Source organism: Phyllobates terribilis, unplaced genomic scaffold (genome assembly GCF_046119375.1).
Source record: "Phyllobates terribilis strain yellow unplaced genomic scaffold, ASM4611937v1 Scaffold_3__8_contigs__length_932513732, whole genome shotgun sequence".
NCBI classification, from domain to species: domain Eukaryota; kingdom Metazoa; phylum Chordata; class Amphibia; order Anura; family Dendrobatidae; genus Phyllobates; species Phyllobates terribilis.
In genome coordinates, this window is record NW_027362763.1 from 882,681,615 (window position 1) to 882,705,527 (window position 23,913).

At 43.4% G+C, this 23,913-nt stretch overlaps 1 protein-coding gene across 3 annotated transcripts in view; it reads right to left on the reverse strand.

Annotated features, from left to right (window-relative positions):
* Positions 1 to 4,361: 4,361 nt before the first annotated feature.
* MTHFD1L (methylenetetrahydrofolate dehydrogenase (NADP+ dependent) 1 like) overlaps positions 4,362 to 23,913 on the reverse strand; it is a 267,649-nt gene continuing 248,097 nt past the window's right edge. For all 3 annotated transcript variants that reach the window (XM_073672671.1, XM_073672673.1, XM_073672670.1), the window contains one exon: positions 4,362 to 4,578. The gene's annotated coding sequence lies outside the window, so the exon portion shown is untranslated. The remainder of the gene's footprint in view (positions 4,579 to 23,913) is intronic.

A 23,913-nucleotide genomic window follows, 5' to 3' on the forward strand; every position in this document is an offset into this window, starting at 1 on the left:
GATGTCATTGATCAGCAATTTTTAAAACAATTTTGTTTGTTTTTTCATCATTTGGATATCATTAACTTGTCTATCGATCCTGTGATTTTGATAATTCCACTTGTCCTTTTTGGTATTGGAATTATGTTGATTAATAGGTCTCTCTATGTACACACATGGAAAAGGCTTGTCAATAAACTAGAGCACGGTGGCTCAGTGGTTACCACTGCAGCGCTGGGGTCCTGGATTCAAATCCCACAAAGGACAACACCTGCAAGGAGTTTGTATGTTCTCCCATGTTTGCGTGGGTTTCCTACAGGTTTCCTCCCACACTCCAAAGACAAAGATAGGAAATCTTGATTGTGAGCCACAATGGGGACAGTAGTGATAATGTCTGTAAAGTGCTGTGGAATTAATGGCGCTATATAGGTGAGTAAAAATAAATAAATAGAGCTAAGCGGGTTGAAAACTGCCAGACTAGTCACGTCTATGCCTTTGACTCCCCGGCCAGCTCTTCAAACTAGACTGTCCATAAAATACAGAAGTGTTCTCATTCTGGTGCTCCATACACTTACAATGTAAAAGCCAATTCCTGATCACGCATAGCGCAGTGTGACCTGGAGAATCTGAAGAGCAGTGAGGTCACTCCAAAGACGACTGGAATGACACTGGATACCAGAGAAGAGGTCGGCGAGTATATTAAAAACACTGACACTACAAAATCTACACATTTAGGGAAAAAAAGTTAATGGGAGGACTTCTTTGATTAATTTGTCAGAAGTATGACTGCCCTTCTCAAGTGATGTCTATAAATAGCAAGAGAGTGTAGTAGATAGAAGTTGATGGGTAGTTGATAAAGGCAGTTTATGGGCCCGATTCATCATTTGTGGGTTGTTTCTTTTTTAAATCACTTTTTTTTTGTCTTGTGGTATGCGTTGACCGTTTTTGTGCCATAATTTTTTCATAAATTGGTGCAAAAAGAAAAAGAAAATTGCACAATTGCAAGAATGAATGGGGCTCAGTTTGTTTTCAATGGCAGCTGTAGACGGCCATTCTTCTTGTTGCCTTTGTAATATCGCTCTCAGATTGGAAGCAGCACTCCATGTCTAGCTTTATTCTGGATTTGATTTAGTTTATTTTCCTATAAACCTAAATGCTCACAGAATCACTCAAAAGATTTCACGTTGGAATCAATTTATTGTCCTGAGTATATTTAATACATTTCTTTTCACCAAACTAAATCCCAACAGAATTATGTAGCAAAATGGATAGTTCTCTTTGGTAAATACAAAAATAGTAGGGGAAACTAAGGTGGCATAATCTGACAAACTTCATTGGCTGTAATCTCAAAAGTGGTCATAAATTAAGATACCTGCATATGTAGTGCCCATAAGGTAGGAAAGAAAAAAACAACAAAACTGTTGTATAAAAAGGTTTAAAGAACTTGTATATATTTGTCTGTGAAAATACTATTTTGTTAAAGTGGTATTCCCATCTCCAAGATCCTATCCCAATATGTAGTAGGTGTAATAATAATAATATTAGCAAATACCTCCAATTAGAAATGTAGTATAGTTTTTCTGATTCGCTATTTTTCTCTCTGAATGTGCAGGCATAGCAGGACCTTAGGTATCCATGGTTACGACCACTGATATAGTGACAGTTAGCTAGTTGACAGTGGTCGTAACCATGGATACCTAAGGTCCTTCAATGCCTGCACATGAGGAAAGAGACATAGCGAATCAGAAAAACTATACAACATTTCTAATTAGAAGTATTTGCTAATATTATTATTACACCTACTACATATTAGGATGGATCTTGGAGATGGGTATACCCCTTTAAATATGAAGGTACAGAAATTCATATGGATATTGTTATCAATTCAAATATCTGAGTATCAAGAAATTGACAATTACACAATAACACAAACATTATAAGTACAAGCCATTTTAGTATATACTTAGACAAGACTCTTGACGATTTCCACATAGACATATGCTGTAAATAAGGATTTATTCGATTTACTTCCAGAGATATTGCCATTTTCCTATCTACTGTGGCAAACATTTTTGCAGAAGTAACAAAACCTACAGCTAAATGAGTGTTTACTTTAAATTTAGATTTTAAGAATAGAATAACAATTATACCATTATGAGCAGCATATTCAATGCAGGCAATATGGCTACACCATCAGTTCTAGTGGGACAAAAAAGCTCCTCAAATGCACAGAAAAATGCTGATATCTGTGTAAGGAAACAATAAAGACACTAGCTCACAAGTATCTGGAAATCTTAATGGTTCAAATGAAAATCCTCCTTTAAATAGGTTATTTTTGGACAAATCAGTGGTGACTGTGGATAGGCCATCACTCTGATTAGTGAAGGTCTGACCTTAGGCTCTACAGACCCCACACAGCAGTACTTAGCAAAGAGAGTCTGTCAGCATAGAATGACTGTTCAAACCAAGTAGAGGCACTTGGTGAAGCCTTGGCGTGGCCAAACATTTAAGCGCGCCTTCAAATATTCTTGTTTTTCCATCTATCTCCACCCTTCTCTGGCTCTATAAAGCCAGAGCCGTCCATCAAAGACGACCGAGGGAAATAAAGCAGGTGGGAAGCTACACTTAAATGAATGGCCACATCATGGTGCACCAAGCGCCTGTACTTGGTTTCAACAGTAATTTTTTGTCGACATTCCCAAGTTTAGATTCCTCACAGATAATACAATAGTAGCCTACTGAAAATGCACATGGAAACAGCATTTCAATTGTTAAAAGCCCTACTGTTAACTGCTAATGGCTGCGTAGTTTTGCAGATTTACTCACAAAAACGCAAGGTCTTAGGAATAGTGTATTAATATTCAATTTTCAACACCATTTCGGTATAGGATTACGCCACTATATTCGACTGTACACTAAAGATGGGCTATCAATATTGTATCCATGGAAAACACCTAAGGTTATGTGCACATGACATATTTTAGACACCAATTGAGGTTCTGAAGCAAAAAACATTTTAGGAAAACACAGGTGGTGTTTTTTCTGAAATGTTTTCTATGGCGTTTCTTTGGTGGCTTTGCCACTGGCTCCCCCCTTCTTTATTAACTGTATATATAAACTAGTAAGCGGTTGCCAAAGCAGATGCTACCTGAAGAATTGTCAGGTCATTGTTTAGTCGCTTCATGTATTTCTAAGCCTTAAGCGGTTAAAAGAAGCTCAAAATACTGAACATGTGCACAGTAAGTCGTTTTCACATTGTGGTGCATATGTTGATTCTTTGTAGCATTTTTAAGCTCTCCTTCAGGTGTATTTTAAACAAAGCCAGCCTGAAATAACATGGAATGTGCACATACCTTAAAGAAGTTGTCCACTACTTTTACATTGATGCCCCATCCGTAGAATTGGGCATCAATGTCTGATCGGCCGGGGTCCCGCACATGGCACCCCCGCCGATCAGCAGTGATCGGTGCCAGCGGAAGTGCTTACTTGTGGAGCTTGGCTGTCCTACGGAGGGGGCATCAATGTAAAAGTAGTGGACACCTTCTTTAAGTGCTATTCTCAAAATAGCAAGTTACACCCTATCCACAGGACAAGGAATAACTTGCTGATCACTTTGGGTCCAATCCTTGTTACTACCTGGGAACGGTGCACTGCAGTGCCCTGTCTTAAATGTAGCAGAGGGCATAGGCTTTGACCTCAATCCTTTCTTTATCTAAGGGATTGCCAGAAATAGCCAAGTGATATATTTTTTTCCTGGCTGTTCCACACACATTGAATGGAATGGAGGCTGAGCATTTGCTTCTCTGCTCCATTTAAGAGGGGGCTCCAGGTTCCAGAGCGCAGTTCTAAGCATCTTTGGAGATCCCCAGGGTCAGACCCACAGAAATCAGGAAATTATCCACCATCCAAGGATAGGAACTAACTTGCTATTTTGGAAATAAACCTTTTAGAAAAGAGAAATAAACAGACCTATAAGCCAAGAAAGTTATACTTTTCTGAAGTTTGACTGCGTATATTTCATTGGCATAAATAGTTATGACCTTACATTCCTAATTCTATAGGCCAGGTGACAAATGCAGAGATATTTCCATACTAATTCTTTACTACCTTTATTTACACAAACTTCCAAAATTGATAAGTTTTTTTTTCTTACTCGTGAATGTGCTGCAGTTTATAGATATACAAAAAAATGATATAAAATGTAAACATTTAACAAAGATTTAAGGGGCTGCTTAACATATCCACCTAGTTTAATGTTACATTACTTAGCTTCAGATGCATATAAAAGATAGTCACATCTGGAGGGCGTAACCCCCTATATGTTAAAATTCATCATCCACTTAAAAACTAAATTGGCATGGTTCTACAAAGTGGTCATCATGTAACATATGGAAAGAGCCTTTTATTTCAGTTGTCAGCAGGATAAGTAGCAATGTGTAGTTAAACCAGCTGTCCTTTCTCCCAGATATTTCCGATTTAACATTGTATTATTTAGAAAGAAGAAAGTCAATTCTTGGAGGGTCCAGTTGGCAGCATGGAAATCAAGTAGTAAGCATTCTTAGGATTCACTGAGATTCCAAACACAGGCAGTGAAGAATTCTGTAGAGGAAAAGAAAGTAGATACCCATTTTAATATTTCTCTTCACAGTAGGCCTCCAAAAAACAAAATCAATTCACTAGGAATAGACAGAAGACCCAGCTAATATTTAGGGCTGACAGACCAACATCAAATAAAAAAAAAAAATATACAAAACAAAAACCATCCCCCTTAGATTGTAAACCTCAAATAGTAAAAAGCAGTAGATCGATCCGGCACCATCCAACAACTCCTCAACAGGAGACCATTTAATAACACCTTCTGACAGCAGGGATATCTTGGTGCTCAACCAAATGAGTGATGGTATTGCAAACTCCAGAGATTGGAAAAATGGCAATCACCATCCCATAAAAACACTTTTATTCAAAATTCATTAAAAACATGGATGCAGGCAGCGTGATGGACGACGTCCGTTTCGCATCAAACTAAGCTTCCTGGTCCTGATTGAACCCAAGACTCGTTGAAGCGTAGTCTGACACGAAACAGCTGCGGTCCACCATGCTGCGCTCATCCTCCTGCATCCATGCTTTTATTGAGTTTTGAATAAAAGTGTTTTCTGGGATAGTGAGAAACAACATATATTATCCCACAGCCTGTGCTTTATAACTGTAGGATTCTTTACATTTTCAACTAAAGCACTTGATATAACTTCACTTTAGTGACCAATGCCAGGCAGCTGCTGCGATGGCAAATGTAGGCATGGGATGCATCAAAAGAGACAAAGATAATCATGACAAAAACATTGTTTTGCCTCTATATCATTTACTAGTCAGACCACTGAAGTATTGCATACAATTTTGGGGAACTTTCTATAAAGCTATAGCTAAACTAAATCAGGAGTAGATAAGAACCACCAATGTTAAGGAATAGATGAATTTCACCATATGAATATTCAGCTTGGAAAAGACAGCGTAGCGGCAATCTAATGACAATGAACACATATATATTAGTGGCTAGTACAATTTTTTTTCTTTAAACACACGGGCTCAAATCCATGTCAAATGAATTCTCTACATCTAGAGAAAAGAAGGTTTCCCCATCATAGACTGATCTTTTCTACTGCAAGAGCAAAGACACTACGGAACTCTCTGCCACATGATGGGTTTATTATTTTTCAAGACGCGAATCCATGCATGGTCGCACTGGCCAATAAACAGACAAAACCTAATATTGCAGGGTATATGTTCATTTTAGAAGTTAAAAGGAATAGTGCATATAAATACCAAAGGGTACTTAGTAAACACTGCTTTTGATTAAAAAAAAAGTATAAAGGCCATCCCACCAGCGCCAAGGTGTACCGAGTCAAGACGGTCCTAACCTCATGTGTCAAAATGACCGAGCAGGACCGGGACTCCACTATGGACACAAAAATGGGAAGCTATGTGCTCAAAAGAAAAGGAGGCCATGCCCTTGCGTGCACTAAGAGCAAGAACCTAAACCTTTTTGGTTCACTTATTAAATGGAAATGTCATTTACATGCAATATATTGTTAAACTACAGGTAAATAACATTTACACTCTGGTTAACTGGCTTACGTTTTATTCATCCTGCCACCGCTGGCTTCAGTCATAGGCGAGTGCAGGGAGCGATTAGTCACTACTCACTATGTAGTAAGCTTGGCTATAATCAGGTTTTTTTTAAATGTGGTTTACCTGCAGATTAATTAACCCTATATCTGCAGGTAAATAAGTTTTAAAAGGTGACAGATTCACCAAGAACTTCTCCTGCCCTATTTAGGGTTCAGGACGTTCATGGAAATAGATGTATTGATGTATTTTATTCACATAAGAGCTGAAAAGCGTTTTTTTTCCCCATATGGTAACATATTTTACTTGGAAAAGGTACTTGCTAACTTCCACATACAATAGTCATATTGCCATTTTGCAATATATGCTTTAGTTCAGTTCGTGTATGCACAAGGTTCTTACATTTCATGAATCCGTAGGGGAAATGTATAGTGTCAGGACAGAATGAAGTACTTGGCCCATGAGCATAGCAAGAGATTTTTGTGAGAGCTCTACAATACATATGCATTGTATCAAGCAGTGAAAAGGAAAATCTGGTTCCACTTGAACAGTCACAGAAGCAATGCATTATATGCTTAGCAGTTTGAACTTTTTATCTGCAAATATAAAAAATTAGTTGAAGCTTGTTCTAGGCATCACCATAAATTGTATGCACAATTCATGCCCCTATGAATTCAAAAGCCAAAACAGACAGTTTGGCTCCAGTAGAAAAAATCTAAGAAATTCACTTTATACTTTAGGAATCCATCCCAATATAACAATATGGGGTCAAATGTATAAATGTAGGTGTTTTGTAAACACCTATTCTTTCCCTACCACTTATCCTTTACCTATGATTTGATTTTAAAAAGTGCCTTTTCCATATAGATGAGTACAACCTTCACATGTATAAGACATGACTAGAATCTAGCGATGGGTGAGCATGCTTTACGCTGCTCGATACTTGATCAAGTATCGGGCAGTGCCAAGTATCATGTGGTGCGAGAGAGAGGAGAAAAAGAGGGAGAGAAGGAGAGAGGGAGAGAGAGAATTTGCCATACACTTCCTTTATACTCGTTACCAGAGTTGAGCCCGTCCGAGTGTGTGACCTGCTCGATTCAAGTACCGAGCACTCAAGCATTTCAGTGCTCCATCAATACTACTAGAATCTTATTCTAGGCATTCCTAATGCATTAGTGAAAGAATATGGTTGAGCACATCTAAATCTTGTTCTTGGTGCCCTCCATGAGACGATGCAGGTGATCCTCTTCTAGTAACTCATTTAGTCTTTAAAAAGGTAGAAACCAATGAGGACTCGAGTTATATTTTTTAGTAACTCCAACGACAAGGATTTTGTTTTTGCTATCTAATAGTAGATACATACATGGTCAAAATTGTTGGTACCCCTCGTTTAATGAAAGAAAAACCCACAATGGTCACAGAAATAACTTGAATCTGACAAAAGTAATAATAAATTAAAAATCTATGAAAATGAACAAAATGAAAGTCAGACATTGCTTTTCTGCTTCCACAGAATTAAAAAAAAAATTAAACTCATGAAATAGGCCTGGACAGAAATGATGGTACTCTTAACTTAATATTTTGTTGAACAACCTTTTGAGGCAATCACTGCAATCAAACCATTCCTGTAACTGTCAATGAGACTTCTGCACCTCTCGACAGGTATTTTAGCCCACTCCTCATGAGCAAACTGCTCCAGTTGTCTCGTGTTTGAAGGTTGCCTTTTCTAGACGGCATGTTTCAGCTCTTTCCAAAGATGCTCAATAGGATTTAGGTCAGGGCTCATAGAAGGCCACTTCAGAATAGTCCAATGTTTTCCTCTTAGCCATTCTTGGGTGTTTTTAGCTGTGCGTTTTGGGTCATTATCCTGTTGCAAGACCCATGACCTGCGACTGAGACCAAGCTTTCTGACACTGGGCAGCACATTTCTCTCTAGAATCCCTTGATAGTCGTGAGATTTCATTGTACCCTGCACAGTTTCACCCTGTGCCAGATGCAGCAAAGCAGCCCCAGAACATAACAGAGCCTTCTCCATGTTTCACAGTAGGGACAGTGTTCTTTTCTTGATATGCTTCATTTTTCCATCTGTGAATATAGAGCTGATGTGCCTTGCCAAAAACTTCCATTTTTGTCTCATCTGTCCATAGGACATTCTCCCAGAAGCTTTGTGGTTTGTCAACATGTAGTTTGGCAAATTCCAGTCTGGCTTTTTTATGATTTTTTTTTTCAACAATGGTGTTCTCCTTGGTCATCTCCCATGAAGTCCACTTTGGATCAAACAACGACGGATGGTGCGATCTGACAATGATGTTCCTTGAGCTTGAAGTTCACCTTTAATCTCTTTAGAAATTTTCCTGGGCTCTTTTGTTACCATTCGTATTATCCGTCTCTTTGATTTGTCATTAATTTTCCTCCTGCGGCCACATCCAGGGAGGTTGGCTACAGTCCCATGGATCTTAAATTTCTGAATACTATGTGCAACTGTAGTCACAGGAACATCAAGCTGCTTGGAGATGATCTTATAACCTTTACCTAACATGCTTTTCTATAATTTTCTTTCTAATCTCCTGAGACAACGCTTTCCTTGGCTTCATCTGGTCCATGTTGAGTGTGGTACATACCATGTCACGAAACAGCACAGTGAGTATCTGTAGCCCTATATACAGGCCCACTGACTGAGTACAAGATTGTAGACACCTGTGATGCTAATTAGTGGATACAACTTGATTTAACATATCCCTGTTGTCACATTATTTTCAGGGGTACCATCATTTCTGTCCAGGCCTATTTCATGAGTTTAATTTTTTTAAAAATTCTGTGGAAGCAGGGTTGAAAAGCAATGTCTGACTTTCATTTGTTCATTTTCATAGATTTTTAATTTACTTTTGTCAGATTCAAGTTATTTTTGTGACCATTGTGGGTTTTTCTTTCATTAAAAGAGGGGTACCAACAATTTTGACCACGTGTGTAAGTAACGGATCAAACTCTACCCACCAGGAACAAAAAAAATGAACAGATTTACTTGCTTGGTTTAGAAGCATCCTCTGGATGTGATTATGTATGTGGATGCATTTAAAAAAATTGATGCAAAACAAAAACAAATATAGAATACATCAGCCATATTTGATGTGTTATTTCTAATAAATTTTCACTGGAAAAGAAAGCTATGCTATTCCCAACTCATCTTTTTATATGCAATTCAGGAAAGGCTTCTATTGTAAAAGAGAATTCCAATTTTACTCCTTGCTCACTAGATAGAGGGTCTTGAGGACCGTATCAATTTTCCCAATATTCCCATTTTTAGCAGCCTCATTGGGTCCAAGATACAATCATCAATTACAAGGCGGACAAGGATTTTTATACGGCAATTAGTGTTGAGCGATACCTTCCGATATCAGGAAATATCGGATCGGATTGGATCGGGCCGATACCCAAAAAGTATCGGATATCGCCGATTCCGATACCGGAAACCAATGCAAGTCAATGGGACACAAATATCGGAATGAAAATAAACCATTTCTTTCCTTGTAGGTTAATTCTACATGAAGGAAAACAACTAGCAATAATGTAGAATGTATTGGGGGAGGTGGTTGCCCAAATCGATGGGAACAGTGCTCACAGTGAAACATGAAAAGCCGGCAATTCAGCAGCGGCATACACCGGTACCCGACAATTTAGAACAGAAAGAATAGAGCTTCACACATAGATTACATAGATAGAAACATGTCAGCCACATATATAAGAAGTACAGGGACAGTGTTGGTTACTGTACTTGTCATTTAGTGTAAAAGATTTATTTAAAAAAATAATAGTGTTTTCATGCACCGTCTCTTTAAAAAAGCCGGCCGGCAATTCAGCAGCGGTACCCGACAATTTATAACAGAAATAATAGAGCATCACACATAGATTAGATAGATAGAAATATGTCAGTCACATATAATAAGTACAGTGATAGTGTTGGTTACTGTACTTGTCATTTAGTGTTAAAAATAAAGGATTTATTAAAAAAAAAAATTGGCGTGGGGTTCCCCGTAATTTTAGTCTCTAGCGGAGGTTAATCAGACAGCTGGGGCAGATGTTTGAAGCCTGGGAAGAGGGTAATACCCATGGAGCTTCCCAGGCTACTAATATCAGCCCCCAGCTGAATACCTAGCCTTTACTAGCTATTAAAATGGGGGACCCCCCAAAAAATGACGTGGGGTCCCCCCTATTTTAATAGCTAGCAAAGGCTAGGCAGACAGCTGGAGGCTGATATTAATAGCCCAGGAAGGGTGCCATGAATATTGGCCCCCTCCCAGGCTAGAAACACCAGCCGTCAGCCGCCCCAGAAATGGCGCATCCATAGGATGCGCCAATTCTGGCACTTAGCCTCGCTCTTCCCACTGCCCTGTAGCGGTGGCAGTGGGGTAATAGGGCTGGGGTTCAAGTCAGCTTATAATGCCAGCTGACATCAAGCCCAGGTTAGTAATGGAGAGGCGTCTATAAGACACCCCCATTACTAAACCCATAGTCAAAGTTAAAAAAAATCACAAACACCCAGAATAAAGTCCTTTAATTGAAATAAACACACCATTCTTTATTGTTCTAAATTAAACCATACTTACCATCACGCCCATTCCAGCTGAAGCCAAAGATCTCCTGCAATAAAAGTAAAATAATAAAGCAACATCATCCTTGCCTTTCGATGGTTCCCAGGACAGCTCCAGCTCTGCTACATCGAGATGACAGGCTGGAACTCAGCTCACCTCATGCACGTCACTGACTGCGTTGGAGAATTCTCCTGCGCATGCGGTGAGCGTGAGAGACTCGGCTCATCGGGATGCCGTCACAGCCTGACACTGAGGAGCGGAAGCATTCCTGCGCTTCTCCGTGTCTGCGGGATGACAGGCTGGATGGCAGCTTTCTGCTGCGATCCAGCCTGTCATCTCGATGTAGCAGAGCTGAAGCTGTCCTGGGAACCATCGAAAGGTAAGGATGATGTTGCTTTATTATTTTTCTTTTATTGCAGGAGATCGTTGGCTTCAGCTGGAATGGGCGTGGTGGTAAGTATTGTTTAATTTAGAACAATAAAGAATTGTGTCTTTATTTCAATTAATGGACTTTATTCTGGGTGTTGTGTTTTTTTTAAACACTTTACTAGAAATTCATGGCGGTCATGTATAATATTGGCGTGACCCCATGAATTTCGGGCTTAGGGCCAGCTGATAATGCCAAGCTGGCCCTAACCCCTTTATTACCCAGTGAGCCACCGCACCAGGGCCCTGGATGAGTTGTGTCCAGCCAGGTACAACTAGGCAGCGGGGGGCTGGAATCTGCAGCGCAGGGAGGCCCAAGCTTTCTGCCCACCCCCCCCCCCGCTGCAAATTGCAGTCCGCAGCCACCCCGGAAAATGGCGCGTTCATAGAAGTGCCATCTTCTGGCGCTGTACCGAACTCATCCAGGGCTCACTGGGTAATAAAGGGGTTAGGGCCAGCTTGGCATTATCAGCTGGCCCTAAGCCCGAAATTCATGGGGTCACGCCAATATTAGACATGACTGCCATGAATTTCTAGTAAAGTATTTAAAAAAAACACAACACCCAGAATAAAGTCCTTTAATTGAAATAAACACACAATTCTTTATTGTTCTAAATTAAACCATACCTACCTATCACGCCCACTCCAGCTGAAGCCAATGATCTCCTGCAATAAAACAAAAATAATAAACCAACATCATCCTTACCTTTCGATGGTTCCCAGGACAGCTCCAGCTCTGCTACATTGAGATGACAGGCTGGATCGCAGCAGAAAGCTGCCATCCAACCTGTCATCCCGCGGACACTGAGAAGGGCAGGCATGCTTGCGCTCCTCAGTGTCAGGCTGTGACGGCATCCAGATGAGCCGAGTCTCTCACGCTCACCGCATGCGCAGGAGAATTCTCCCACGCTGTCAGTGACGTGCATGAGGTGAGCTGAGTTAATTGTCGGCTCATCGGGATGCTGTCACAGCCAGACACTGAGGAGCGCAAGCATGCCTGCGCTTCTCAGTGTCTGCGGGATGACAGGCTGGATGGCAGCTTTCTGCTGCGATCCAACCTGTCATGTGAATGTAGCAGAGCTGAAGCTGTCCTGGGAACCATGGAAAGGTAAGGATGATGTTGCTTTATTATTTTACTTTTATTGCAGGAGATCGTTGGCTTCAGCTGGAATGGGCGTGACGGTAAGTAGAGTTTAATTTAGAACAATAAAGTATTGTATGTTTATTTCAATTAAAGGACTTTATTCTGGGTGTTGTGTTTTTTTTAAATACTTTACTAGAAATTCATGGCGGTCATGTCTAATATTGGCGTGACCCCATGAATTTCGGGCTTAGGGCTGGCACTAACCCCTTTATTACCCAGTGAGCCACCGCACCAGGGCCCTGGATGAGCTGGATACAGCGCCAGAAGATGGCGCTTCTATGAACGCAACATTTTCTGGGGTGGCTGCGGACTGCAGTTCACAGCAGGGGGGGGGGCACAAAGCTTGGGCCACCCTGCGCTGTGGATTCCAGCCCCCAGCTGCTTAGTTGTACCTGGCTGGACACAAAAATAGGGCGAAGCCCCACTTATTTTTTTTTTTAAACTTATTTCATGAAATTCATGAAATAATAAAAAAAAAAGGGCTTTCCTATATTGTTGTGTCCGGCCAGGTAGAAATAGGCAGCTGGGAGTTGGGGGCAGCCCGTTCCTGGATGCTGTACCTGGCTGGCATACAAAAATATGGCAAAGCCCACGTCAACATTTTTGGGAAAAATTTATTAAAAAATAAATAATAATTTAGGGACTGCATCTTTATTAATCCCTCAAGTGTCATTTAGTGTTAAAATAAAGGATTTATTAAAAAAAAAAATTGGCGTGGGATCCCCCATAATTTTAGTCTCTAGCGGAGGTTAAGCAGACAGCTGGGGCAGATGTTTGAAGCCTGGGAAGGGGGTAATACCCACGGAGCTTCCCAGGCTACAAATATCAGCCCCCAGCTGAATACCTAGCCTTTACTAGCTATTAAAATGGGAGACCCCTCCCAAATAATGACGTGGGGTCCCCCCTATTTTAATAGCTAGCAAAGGCTAGGCAGACAGCTGGGGGCTGATATTAATAGCCCAGGAAGGGTGCCATGAATATTGGCCCCCTCCCAGGCTAGAAACACCAGCCGTCAGCTGCCCCAGAAATGGCGCATCCAAAGGATGCGCCAATTCTGGCACTTAGCCTGGCTCTTCCACGCTGCCCTGGTGCGGTGGCAGGGGGTAATAGTGGTGGAGTTCATGTCAGCGCCAGCTGCCATGAAGCCCAGGTTAGTAATGATGGGCGTCTATAAGACACCCCCATTACTAACCTACAAAGTGTTAAAAAGAAAAAACACACACTACACCCAGAAAAAAAATAATTTATTTGAAATAAAACACACCATTTTATTTAATTCTTAGTTTACTAAAAAAAAATAGTTACCTGTCCACGTTCCTGCGCAGATCTCCCATGCACAGCTGTCACATCTGGAGATGGTGACAGCTGTGCATGGCTGCTGTAAGCTCACACTGCCGGGAACACGTCCGCTCCCGGCAGCTGGAGCCACTGACTGAGGTCACCGGAGTGCATTCAGTCAGCGCAGCTCCGGTGACCTCCTTTACGGCACTGCTGTACCGTGGAAATTTCTCATGGTACAGCAGGGCCGTAAAGGAGCTGACCGGAGCAGCGCTGCCTGAACTCTGGCGAACCCGCTTATGCTGTCATTCTAGCGGCGGCAGCGGTTCAGAGCGGTCACATTCTATGTGGCTGCTCTAAACTGGAGATCATCGTGGGACACTCGTGGACTACTACGGAGGGGTAAGGATAAGGTTGTGGTTTATTATTTTATATTTTATTACAGGAGATCGATGGCTTCGGGGAATTAGGGGTCTATGTGAGTATAGGTGTAGTTTTTTATTTTTTACTTTATTTTAGGTGGCGATCGGCGGGGACAGGTAATGTATGAACTAATTTATTTTAGGTAACCACTGGCCACCAATGAAATGTATTTAAAATTTATTGGGGACCAAAAACAAATATATATGGGGGCCTAAAAAAACACGTATAGGGGCAAAAATAACACATGGGGCAGTTTAAATAGCAGGATCAGGCTGATGGGAACTACTGCTCCCATCAAGCTGATCCTGCTGGCACGAGTGGACGGGGGACAGGCAAAGGCCGATGGGAGTAGTAGTGTCACATCGGCCTATGTCTGCCTGCACGCACACACCCGCAGACACTGCGCACACCCGCAGACATCGCGCACACATCGCACAGACACCGCGCACACCCGCAGACATCGCACAGACACCGCACACACCCCAATCATGATGGGTCTGATGGTCTGGGGGGTGTGGCTGACCTGTGCGGCCGTGGGAAAGTTCATGTGAGTTCATGCAGTCAAGCATGAACTCACATGAACCCTCTGAGGGCACCGCGGCTAATTCAAATGAACAGCTGATCAGCATCACCTGATACCTCAGCTATTCATTTGAAATAACCGGCGGGAAAGCGCAGCACAGAACGGGAAAGCCGGCGGTGAAGTCTTTTCACTGCCGGCTTCCCCGCCCGGGTCCTTCGTTCCCCACTCCTTGGTGCTGCGCTCCCCGCCCGGTCTTAACTTACGATCAGGATGGGGGGAGCGGAGGATCGGGGTGGGAGGCTGCGGGGAAGCAGTATGGGGCTGTGTGATTGTTTAAAAGCCGGCGGCTTTTTACCGCCCGCCGGCTTTTAAACAATCAGGAGAATTCTCTCACGCTGGGATGGCATTCTGATGACAGGCTGGATCGCAGCTGAGCGCTGCCATCCAGCTTGTCATCCTTCAGAGATACAGCAGAGCGCAGGCATTATGGGAACTTCCGATTCCGGTATTCGATATTCTAAAAGTATCGGAATTAAGTATCGGAATTCCGATACTGAAATATCGGGTATCGGCCGATATTCGCGGTATCGGAATACTCAACACTAACGGCAATTCAATAAACACAGGGTTTTGATAGTCCAGACAGCACCTACAAATTTCTTGTGCTTGAATCCAGTTTTATTACTTCTTACTTTTGCTTGTGCTTGTTTCACCTCTGTAAAATTCCTGGAATGGTTAGTATTTTGAAACATTTTATCATTATTGGAATTATATCACTGAGCCCTATATTTGAATGCATTAGAATTTCTTCAAAAGGGTTTGTCCAGCTGATTGATAATCAAAATCATTCCAATTTACTAATCTATTTTCTTTTTCAAACGCTTAGGGTATGTGCCCACGTTGCAGAAATGAAGCAGAAAATTTCTGCTTCATTTCTGCATGTCCTCTCCCGGATAAACGCATGCGGAATTCCGCACGCGTTTATTGTGCGTTTATCGCGCGATTTCCACATGCGGAATTGCCTTGCGTTTTTTATTGCATTGCAAAATTAATTGACATGCTGCGGATTTTTCCACGCATCAAAAAGGCTGCGGAAAAATCCGCAGCATGGGCATTTAACTTGCGGAATCCCCTTGGGGACCATGGGGGGCGGATTACATAGCGTTTCACAAGCGTTTACGCTGCGGAAATTCCGCAACATATACGCTTGAAAAACGCTACGTGGGCACATACCCTTATTGACGCTATACTTGACCGATCTAGCAACTCCACTTCCGCCTTTGCTTCAACACAGAAGAGCCTACCCTACCCATTCTGTGTTGGTGAGAGCCCCTTGCAGGGGCTGGATATTAGGCTCATTTCAACAGCTAAGCCAGCCGTCATGACTGATGCAGAGATAGAAGGGAGCTGTCACCAATACAAAGAGGGTGGAGGAAGTGCTCTTCTGTATCAAAGCCAAGCCGAAAGCGGAGGTGCCGGGACTCTAGCAGCAAGAGTGGCACCAGTGAACCTTACAATATAAAGTTGTATTCATTTAATTTTGAAACACATCTAGGCTATTTTTTTTTCTCGAGAAGTGCTTTAAAGGGGATATCCACTACTCAGACAACCCCTTATCAATCACTATGTTCCCCCTTTAGCTGAGAGAGCAGCAGGACTGCGGCTAGTTCACCTCCTCCGGATGTCCGATTTGTTTGAAGGAGGAGAGAGTGAAGTGGCTGCTGATTGGCTACAGGACACACGTGGCATAATATCCTGCAAGCCCCGGCAGAGACAGTGCCTACACTGCTGGAACGGCGCCCAAACCAGAGGAGAGTATAGCCATTTTTTTTTATTATAAAGGGAGGGGTAGGAGAACCGTGATTGAGAAGGGGATGCACAGGTAGTGGACAACCCCTTAAAAGCTTGTCTTTGCGATTTTCCCCATTTCCTACTGGCCCTCCAAACTCATGGTTTTTCCTTAACTTTTATACCACCTGTAACCCACCTCCCAATGTTTATTTTTTTCCATTTTTCACTTAATAGTTAATAAAATGTGAAAATCAGGAAGACTCTCTATATTGATAATTAATTGCTACTATGGTTTGCTTTTCTCCATGGATATCAGGCTACAGTGTATGGATTATAACGCTCTAATAAAATATATATAAACACAAGAGCTTCTTACTAAATTAGAATATCAAAAAGTTAATTTATTTCAGTTTTTCAATACAAAAAGTGAAACTCACTATATAGAGACATTACAAACAGAATGATCTATTTCAAATGTTTATTTCTATTAATGTTGATGATTATGGCTTACAACCAATGAAAACAAGTCATTATCTCATTAAATTAGAATACTTGATAAATTGAAAAGTTTTTAAAATCCAAAATGTTGGCCTACTGAAATGTATGTTCAGTAAATGCACTCAATACTTCGTCGGGGCTCCTTTTGCATCAATTGCTGCATCAATGCGGCGTGGCATGGAGGCGATCAGTCTGTGGCGCTGCTGAGGTGTTGTGGAAGCCCAGGTTGCTTTGATAGCAGCCTTCAGCTCGTCTGCATTGTTGGGCCTGGTGTCTCATCTTCCTCTTGACAATACCCGATAGATTCTCTATGGGGTTAAAGGTCAGGTGAGTTTGCTGGCCAATCAAGCACAGTGATACTGTTGTTTTTAAACCAAGCATTGGTACTTTTGGCAGTGTGGACAGGTGCCAAGTCCTGCTGGAGAATGAAATTTCCATTTCCAAAAAGCTTGTCAGCAGAGGAAAGTATGAAGTGCTCTAAAATTTCCTGGTAGACGGCTGCGCTGACTTTGGTCTTGATAAAACACAGTGGACCTACACCAGCAGATGACATGGCTCCCCAAACCATCACTGATTGTGGAAACTTCACACTAGACCTCAAGCAGCTTGGATTGTGGCCTCTCCACTCTTCCTCCAGACTCTGGGACCTTGATTTCCAAATTAAATGCAAAATTTACTTTCAACTGAAAACAACACCTTGGACCACTGAGCAACAGTCCAGGTCTTTTCCTCCTTGGCCCAGGTAAGACGCTTCTGGCGTGACACAAGGAATGTGACACTTGTAGCCCATGTCCTGGATACATCTGTGTGTGGTGGCTCTTGAAGCAGTGACTCCTGCAGCTGTCCACGCCTTGTGAATCTCCTCCAAATTTTTGAATGGCCTTTTCTTAATCCTTTCAAGGCTGCGGTTATCCCGGTTGCTTGTGCACCTTTTTCTACCACACTTTTTCCTTCCACTCAACTTTCCACTAATATGCTTGGATACAGCACTCTGAACAGCTGTCAAGTCAGCAGTCTTCCTCATGATTGTGGAGCCTACTGAAACAGACCAAGGAACCTTTTTATACGCATCGGAAGCGTTTGGAGGTGTTTTTTGTTAATTATTCTAAATTTACTGAGGTAATGACTTTTGTGTTTTCATTGGCTGTAAGCCATAATCATCAACATTAACAGAAATAAACACTTGAAATAGATCACTCTGTTTGTAATGACTCTATATAATATACGAGTTTAACTTATATATATATATATATATATTTGTAAGGTTGCAGCCAGACAGGTCGTGGACAGGAGGTATGTGTCCCCAAGGTGCCAAGCCTTGGTGATGTAGGACTCGGAAAAGCAGGCTCCAGCACACATTGTGCTCAGAGGTGGTTAATGGGCCTGGATTATAGGGCTGGGTTTTACAAGCAGCTGAAAGAGCTGGGGTGGGGGGGTGGCTCAGATGCTGATTTACCTCCAGTCCAGGTCTTGGAAGGGCTGATTTAAGACAGCTGTGCCTGTCTCAGGGTGCTGTGTGTGGTGCAAGGTGAACAAGCCTTGCATGTGCTGCTCAGACTCTGCTGGAGGCAGAGAAAAGCACTTTATTTAAACGGCTGAGGCCGTGCTGTATGGACTGGTTATTTTGGAGTTTTTGTTCAGCTATACCTTTTTGTGCCAGGGAGAGGCTATGTTTTGTTTTCCTGACTGGTTTATGGACACTTAATAAACCACCAGTTTGTTTCTGAACCTGTGGACTTTATTCCTATGTGAACCTGTGTCTAGACAGAGCTAACTCCTCAAAATTTGGTGGAGAATGAGGGCACAAATCCCAAGAGGCAGTGTGGCTGCTATAGGAAACCGTATATGTCCTGGGTAAAGGCTGCCAGCCAGCAAGGTTCGTCCAGCAGCATGGAGGAGCTGATAAAGCAACTGGTGCAGGCAAATATGCATCAGCAGCAAGCTCAACAGGAGACCAACAAATTGTTGATACAGCAATTCCAGTTTCAACAGCAACAGATGACGATCCTGGCGGAGGCCGTCCGTGTCAGAGAAGCCGCACCACCTCCAGGCCGAAGCGACGAGACCCAGGTGAGGAAAACTGTGAGAGGGGTGTTGCAAAAGATGACTTCGGGGGATGACTTTGAGGCATTCCTGGCCGTGTTTGAGAGGGTGGCAGGCCGTGAGAGACTACCACCGGAGAAGTGGGTGGAGGTTCTAGCTCCATATCTGACCGGGGAACCACAGAAGGCAAATTTTGATCAGGCCCTACAGGACACTAAGGAGTATAGCAAGCTTAAGGCTGAGATCCTGGTGCGGCTGGGCGTAACCCTGGCAGTCAGGGCACAACTAGTCCACCTCTGGGACAATCTACCTCGGTCACAAATGTTTGATCTTTTGCACCTGGCACAGAAGTGACTGCAGCCAGAGACTTGTTCCCCAGCCCAGATGGTCGAGAGAGTGGTCATGGAACGGTTTATCCACTCACTGCCCAAGCCGATTCAGTCCTGGGTTGCCCAGGAAGATCCCCAAAATGTAAACGACCAAGTGGGCCTAGTAGAGAGGTACCAGGAGGTAGAGGGTTCCTTGGCTGGTCAAACAGGGGTTAGATCACCTTTCTGGGGCTCCCAAAAGAAGGGGACTAAATCTTCACTGGGTGGGCATCCAAAGTCCCAGGAGGCCGTGAATCGCAGCTGGGTAATCAGTCCCATCCCATCCTCTGTTGGAGGTGTCATGCTCTGGCCATATAGCTGCCCGGTGTCATGTCATGCTCATGAACTCTGAACCAATGGACTGCAACATAGGCCGGCGTTGCTCCTATTTTGCCTACCCCGCCTGCAGTGCGGTTCCTCAACATGGCGAGGGCCCTCAGGCGTGCTCAGTGTCCATAAACGTGGTGCAAGTGTCTGGACCGTTGTACTCAGGAAGTTTGGTAACCCTGATAAACGCCAAACTCCCTCATCGGCTGGTTCCTAGGAAGGTGGTGCGTGTCCGGTATATCCATGGGGACGCTAAAAACTATCCTGTGGCCCGGGTGGATGTAACACGGACTATGGCACCACATCTCAGGAAGTGGGGTCGTTAAAGACTTGATGCACCCGATAATCGGACGGGACTTTGCGTTATTCTGGGACATGTGAGGGAAAGCAGGGACACCTGGTTGCTCGGACGACAGCCATATCACCCCTGAAGAAACCGCGCCGCAGGCTGTAACGGACGAGTTTCCCATGTGTATGTTTGTGGGCGATGGGGATGAGGTGGCTTCCCCTGAGGCCAATATCAGCCTCAACTCAGGGATTTAACTTTGAAATGGGCATTCGAAAATATTACAGTGTTAAATGGAGTGACTCAGGAGCTGGGGGCAGACAGTCGGTTCTCTCATTTTGCTGTGAATGGGGATTTGCTATACAGAGTAACCAAGCCAAGGGGTGAGGTAATAGAGCAATTACTGGTGCCAGGACCCTATAGATGCAGGGTACTAGTCATGGCTCATTCCCATATGTTGGGTGGTCACCTGGGCGCAGATAAGCCTCAGGAACGGATTCTCCAGAGATTCTACTGGCCAGGTTGCTACAGAGAAATAATGAGATATTGTCGTTCCTGCCCCACATGCCAGCTAATCTCCCCGGTGGCCCACTTCCGCAGTCCCCTAGTACTGCTACCTGTCATCGAGGTCCCATTTGAACGTATAGCAATGGATCTAGTGGGGCCCCTGGTCCAGTCCGCCCGAGGGCATCAGTATATCCTAGTGGTACTGGATTATGCTACACGGTATCCGGAGGCCATACCACTATGAAACTCCTCGGCCAGGTGTATAGCCCTGAAGTTAGTCCATATATTTTCCAGAACGGGGTTGCCTAAAAAGATTCTAACGGACCAAGGGACTCCATTTATGTTGAAGGTCATGAGGGAATTGTGCAAGACACTACAAATTGCCCAGCTCAGAACCTCAGTGTACCATCCCCAGATGGATGGACTGGTGGAGACGTTTAACAAAACCTTGAAGGTGAGGTTGAGGAAAGCAGTGGAGAAGGATGGCAGAGATTGGGACTGTCTGCTATTCCTATCTGATGTTCTCCATCAGGGAGGTTCCCCAAGCTTCTCCCTGTTTGAACTACTTTATGGCAGACACCCTTGAGGACTCATGGATGTGGCAAAAGAGTCCTGGGTAGCAGAGACCACTCCCTATAGGAGCATGGTGGAGCATATTGCCCAGATGCAAGAAAATATTGCCAATGTGATGCCCACTGTGAAGGAGCAACTCCTCAAGGCACAGGAGGCACAGTCCTGGGTGTATAATAGGTCAGCCTGAGTGAAACAGTTCAACCCAGGAGACAGAGTACTTGTGTCAGTGCCCACAGTGGAGAGCAAGTTCCTGGCCAAGTGGCAGGGCCCCTATGAGGTGGTAGAAAAAGTGAGGGGAAGTCAACTATAAAATCCACCAACCAGGGAAGAGGACGCCCTACCAATTTTACCATGTTAACATGTTAAATCGTGGCAGGACAGAGAACCCGTAGAAGCTCTTTGTCTTGTAACCAAGTCTGAAGTCAACATGGAAGATGTTAAGGTGGCAAACACCTTGTCCTGCTCACAGAAACAGCAATGTCGGGAGCGGTTGCAGAGAAATAAAGACCGGTTTTCGGAGTTGCCAGGACTCACTCAGGTCATGGAGCATGAAGTACTCACAGAGCCTCATGTTCGTGTCAACCTAAAACCATATCGGATCCCAGAGGCCCTCAGAGAGGTGATCTCGAAAGAGGTGAAGCGGATGCTTAACCTGGGAGTCATTGAGTTCAAGAGTTGCTGGTCCAGTTCTATAGTCTTAGTGCCGAAACCAGATGGGGAATGGTGGTTTTGCAAAGACTATAGGAAGCAGAACGAGGTCTCGAAGCTCGACGCCTACCCAATGCCTAGGGTAGATGAGCTTATCGAAAGGCTAGGACCTGCACGGTACATCACCACCCTGGACCTTACCAAAGGATATTGGCAAATTCCCCTGTCCAAAGAGGCCAAGGAGAAGACGGCCTTCTCGACGCCAGATGGATGTTATCAATATGTCAGGATGCCGTTTGGGTTGCAGGGAGCTCCGGCCACCTTCCAGAGAGCCATGGACCGGATCTTAGCACCCCACAAAAAGTATGCAGCGGCCTACCTAGATGACATTGACTGGGAAAGTCATCTTGGCAAAGTTCAAGCCATACTTGACACCGTAAGGAAGGCGGGCTTAACCATCAACCCGAAGAAATGTGCTATGGGGATGGAGGAAGCCAAGTATCTGGGCTACGTGGTTGGTATAGGGGAAATAAAAACACAAATAAATAAGGTCGAGGTGATCCTGAACTGGCCACAGCCCCTCACGAAGAAGCAGGTCAGGGCATTTCTAGGCATTGTGGCCTACTATCGAAGATTTGTCCCTAACTTTGCCCTATAGCAGCCCCGCTGACGGATCTTCTGAAAGGGATGAAGTCGGCTTTGGCTAAGTGGTCCCCGGAAGCTGAAGCAGTCTTCCAGGAATTAAAACTGGCCCTCTATAAACAGCCAGTCTTGGTGACGCCCAACTGCTCCAAAGAGTTTGTGGTCCAGACGACAGACGCATCGGATGTCGGGCTGGGAGCAGTCTTGTCCCAGGATATTAACGGAGAGGAACACCTGATAATGTACCTCAGTCGGAAACTCTCTAAGTGTGAAAAGAACTACTCTATAGTGGAAAAAGAATGTTTAGCCATCAAGTGGGCTTAAGACACTCTGAGGTATTAACTGTTGTTAGGTAGAAGGTTCAGGTTAGTGTCGGACCATGCCCCACTGAGGTAGAAGTGAGAAAAGAAGGGAAACAATGCCCGAGTAACTAGGTGGTTCCTAGCCCTACAAGATTTTAGTTTCCAGGTAGAGCATAGGCCTGGGAAACAACATGGGAATGCTGATGCCCTATCAAGGGTCTATTGTATGGTGGCAGATGGTGCCAAGCCCCCCGGCTTTGGGCAGAGGGGGGGGGGTATGTAAGGTTGCAGCTGGACAGGTCGTGGACGGGAGGTATGTGTCCCCAAGGTGCCAAGCCTTGGTGATGTAGGACTCGGAAAAGCAGGTTCCAGCACACATAGTGCTCAGAGGTGATTAATGGGCCCGGATTATAGGGCCGGGTTTTACAAGCAGCTGAAAGAGCTGGGGGGGAATCAGATGCTCACTTACCTCCAGTCCAGGTCTTGGAAGAGCTGATTTAAGACAGCTGTGCTGGAGGCAGAGAAAAGCACTTTATTTAAACGGCTGAGGCCGTGCTGTATGGACTGGTTATTTTGGAATTTTTGTTCAGCTATACCTTTTTGTGCCAGGGAGAGGCTATGTTTTGTTTTCCTGACTGGTTTATGGACACTTAATAAACCACCAGTTTGTTTCTGAACCTGCGGACTGCATTCCTATGTGAACCTGCGTCTACCCAGAGCCAACTCCTTTTTTTTTTTAAACTGCCATTTTAATTACAATAAACAAATGTCACTTTGTATACGGCTTTGTATATTCTGTATATCTTCCAGACAAAAAAAGGAAAGAAATAAAATTTTTCCTTTCTAGGTTTGCAAAATTTCATGAATGCAACAAGCACATGATGCAAAGAAATTAAGTTAAGTTAATTACATCAATATCAGACTAAACCCCACTGTCAGCCTTGTGACCGAGTCATGAGAACCCATCAATGTTCTCATGTTATACAACAAAAAGATGAATAGTGGGATTTACAATTGCTGTTCATTGTTTCAGCTGTAAAAATAAGACTCACACTGGCAGCCATATGAAACCTGCAATTCAAAACACTTTATAAGTATAGCTCCCCATATGACATGAAACACCAAGTTACTTAATACTTTCTATATTGCTTTTGGATATGCCATAATGTTATGGCTGATCAGTGGATATACTGTTAATTTTTTTTTTTTTTTTAAGGGAGCGCTTAAGTAACACACTGAATCTAGATGAACGAAAGATTCAAGTTGAAAAATGACTATCAAATTGTGATATACAATAAAAAAAATTGTGATACAATGTTGCAATGTATGGGCAGTGCCATGGGAAGCAAAATGTCACCACATTATGCTAACCGGTTTACCGATAAACTAGAGGATTTTTCATCATCTTGTGCTATTAAACCTCCAGAAAGTGTACATATAGCC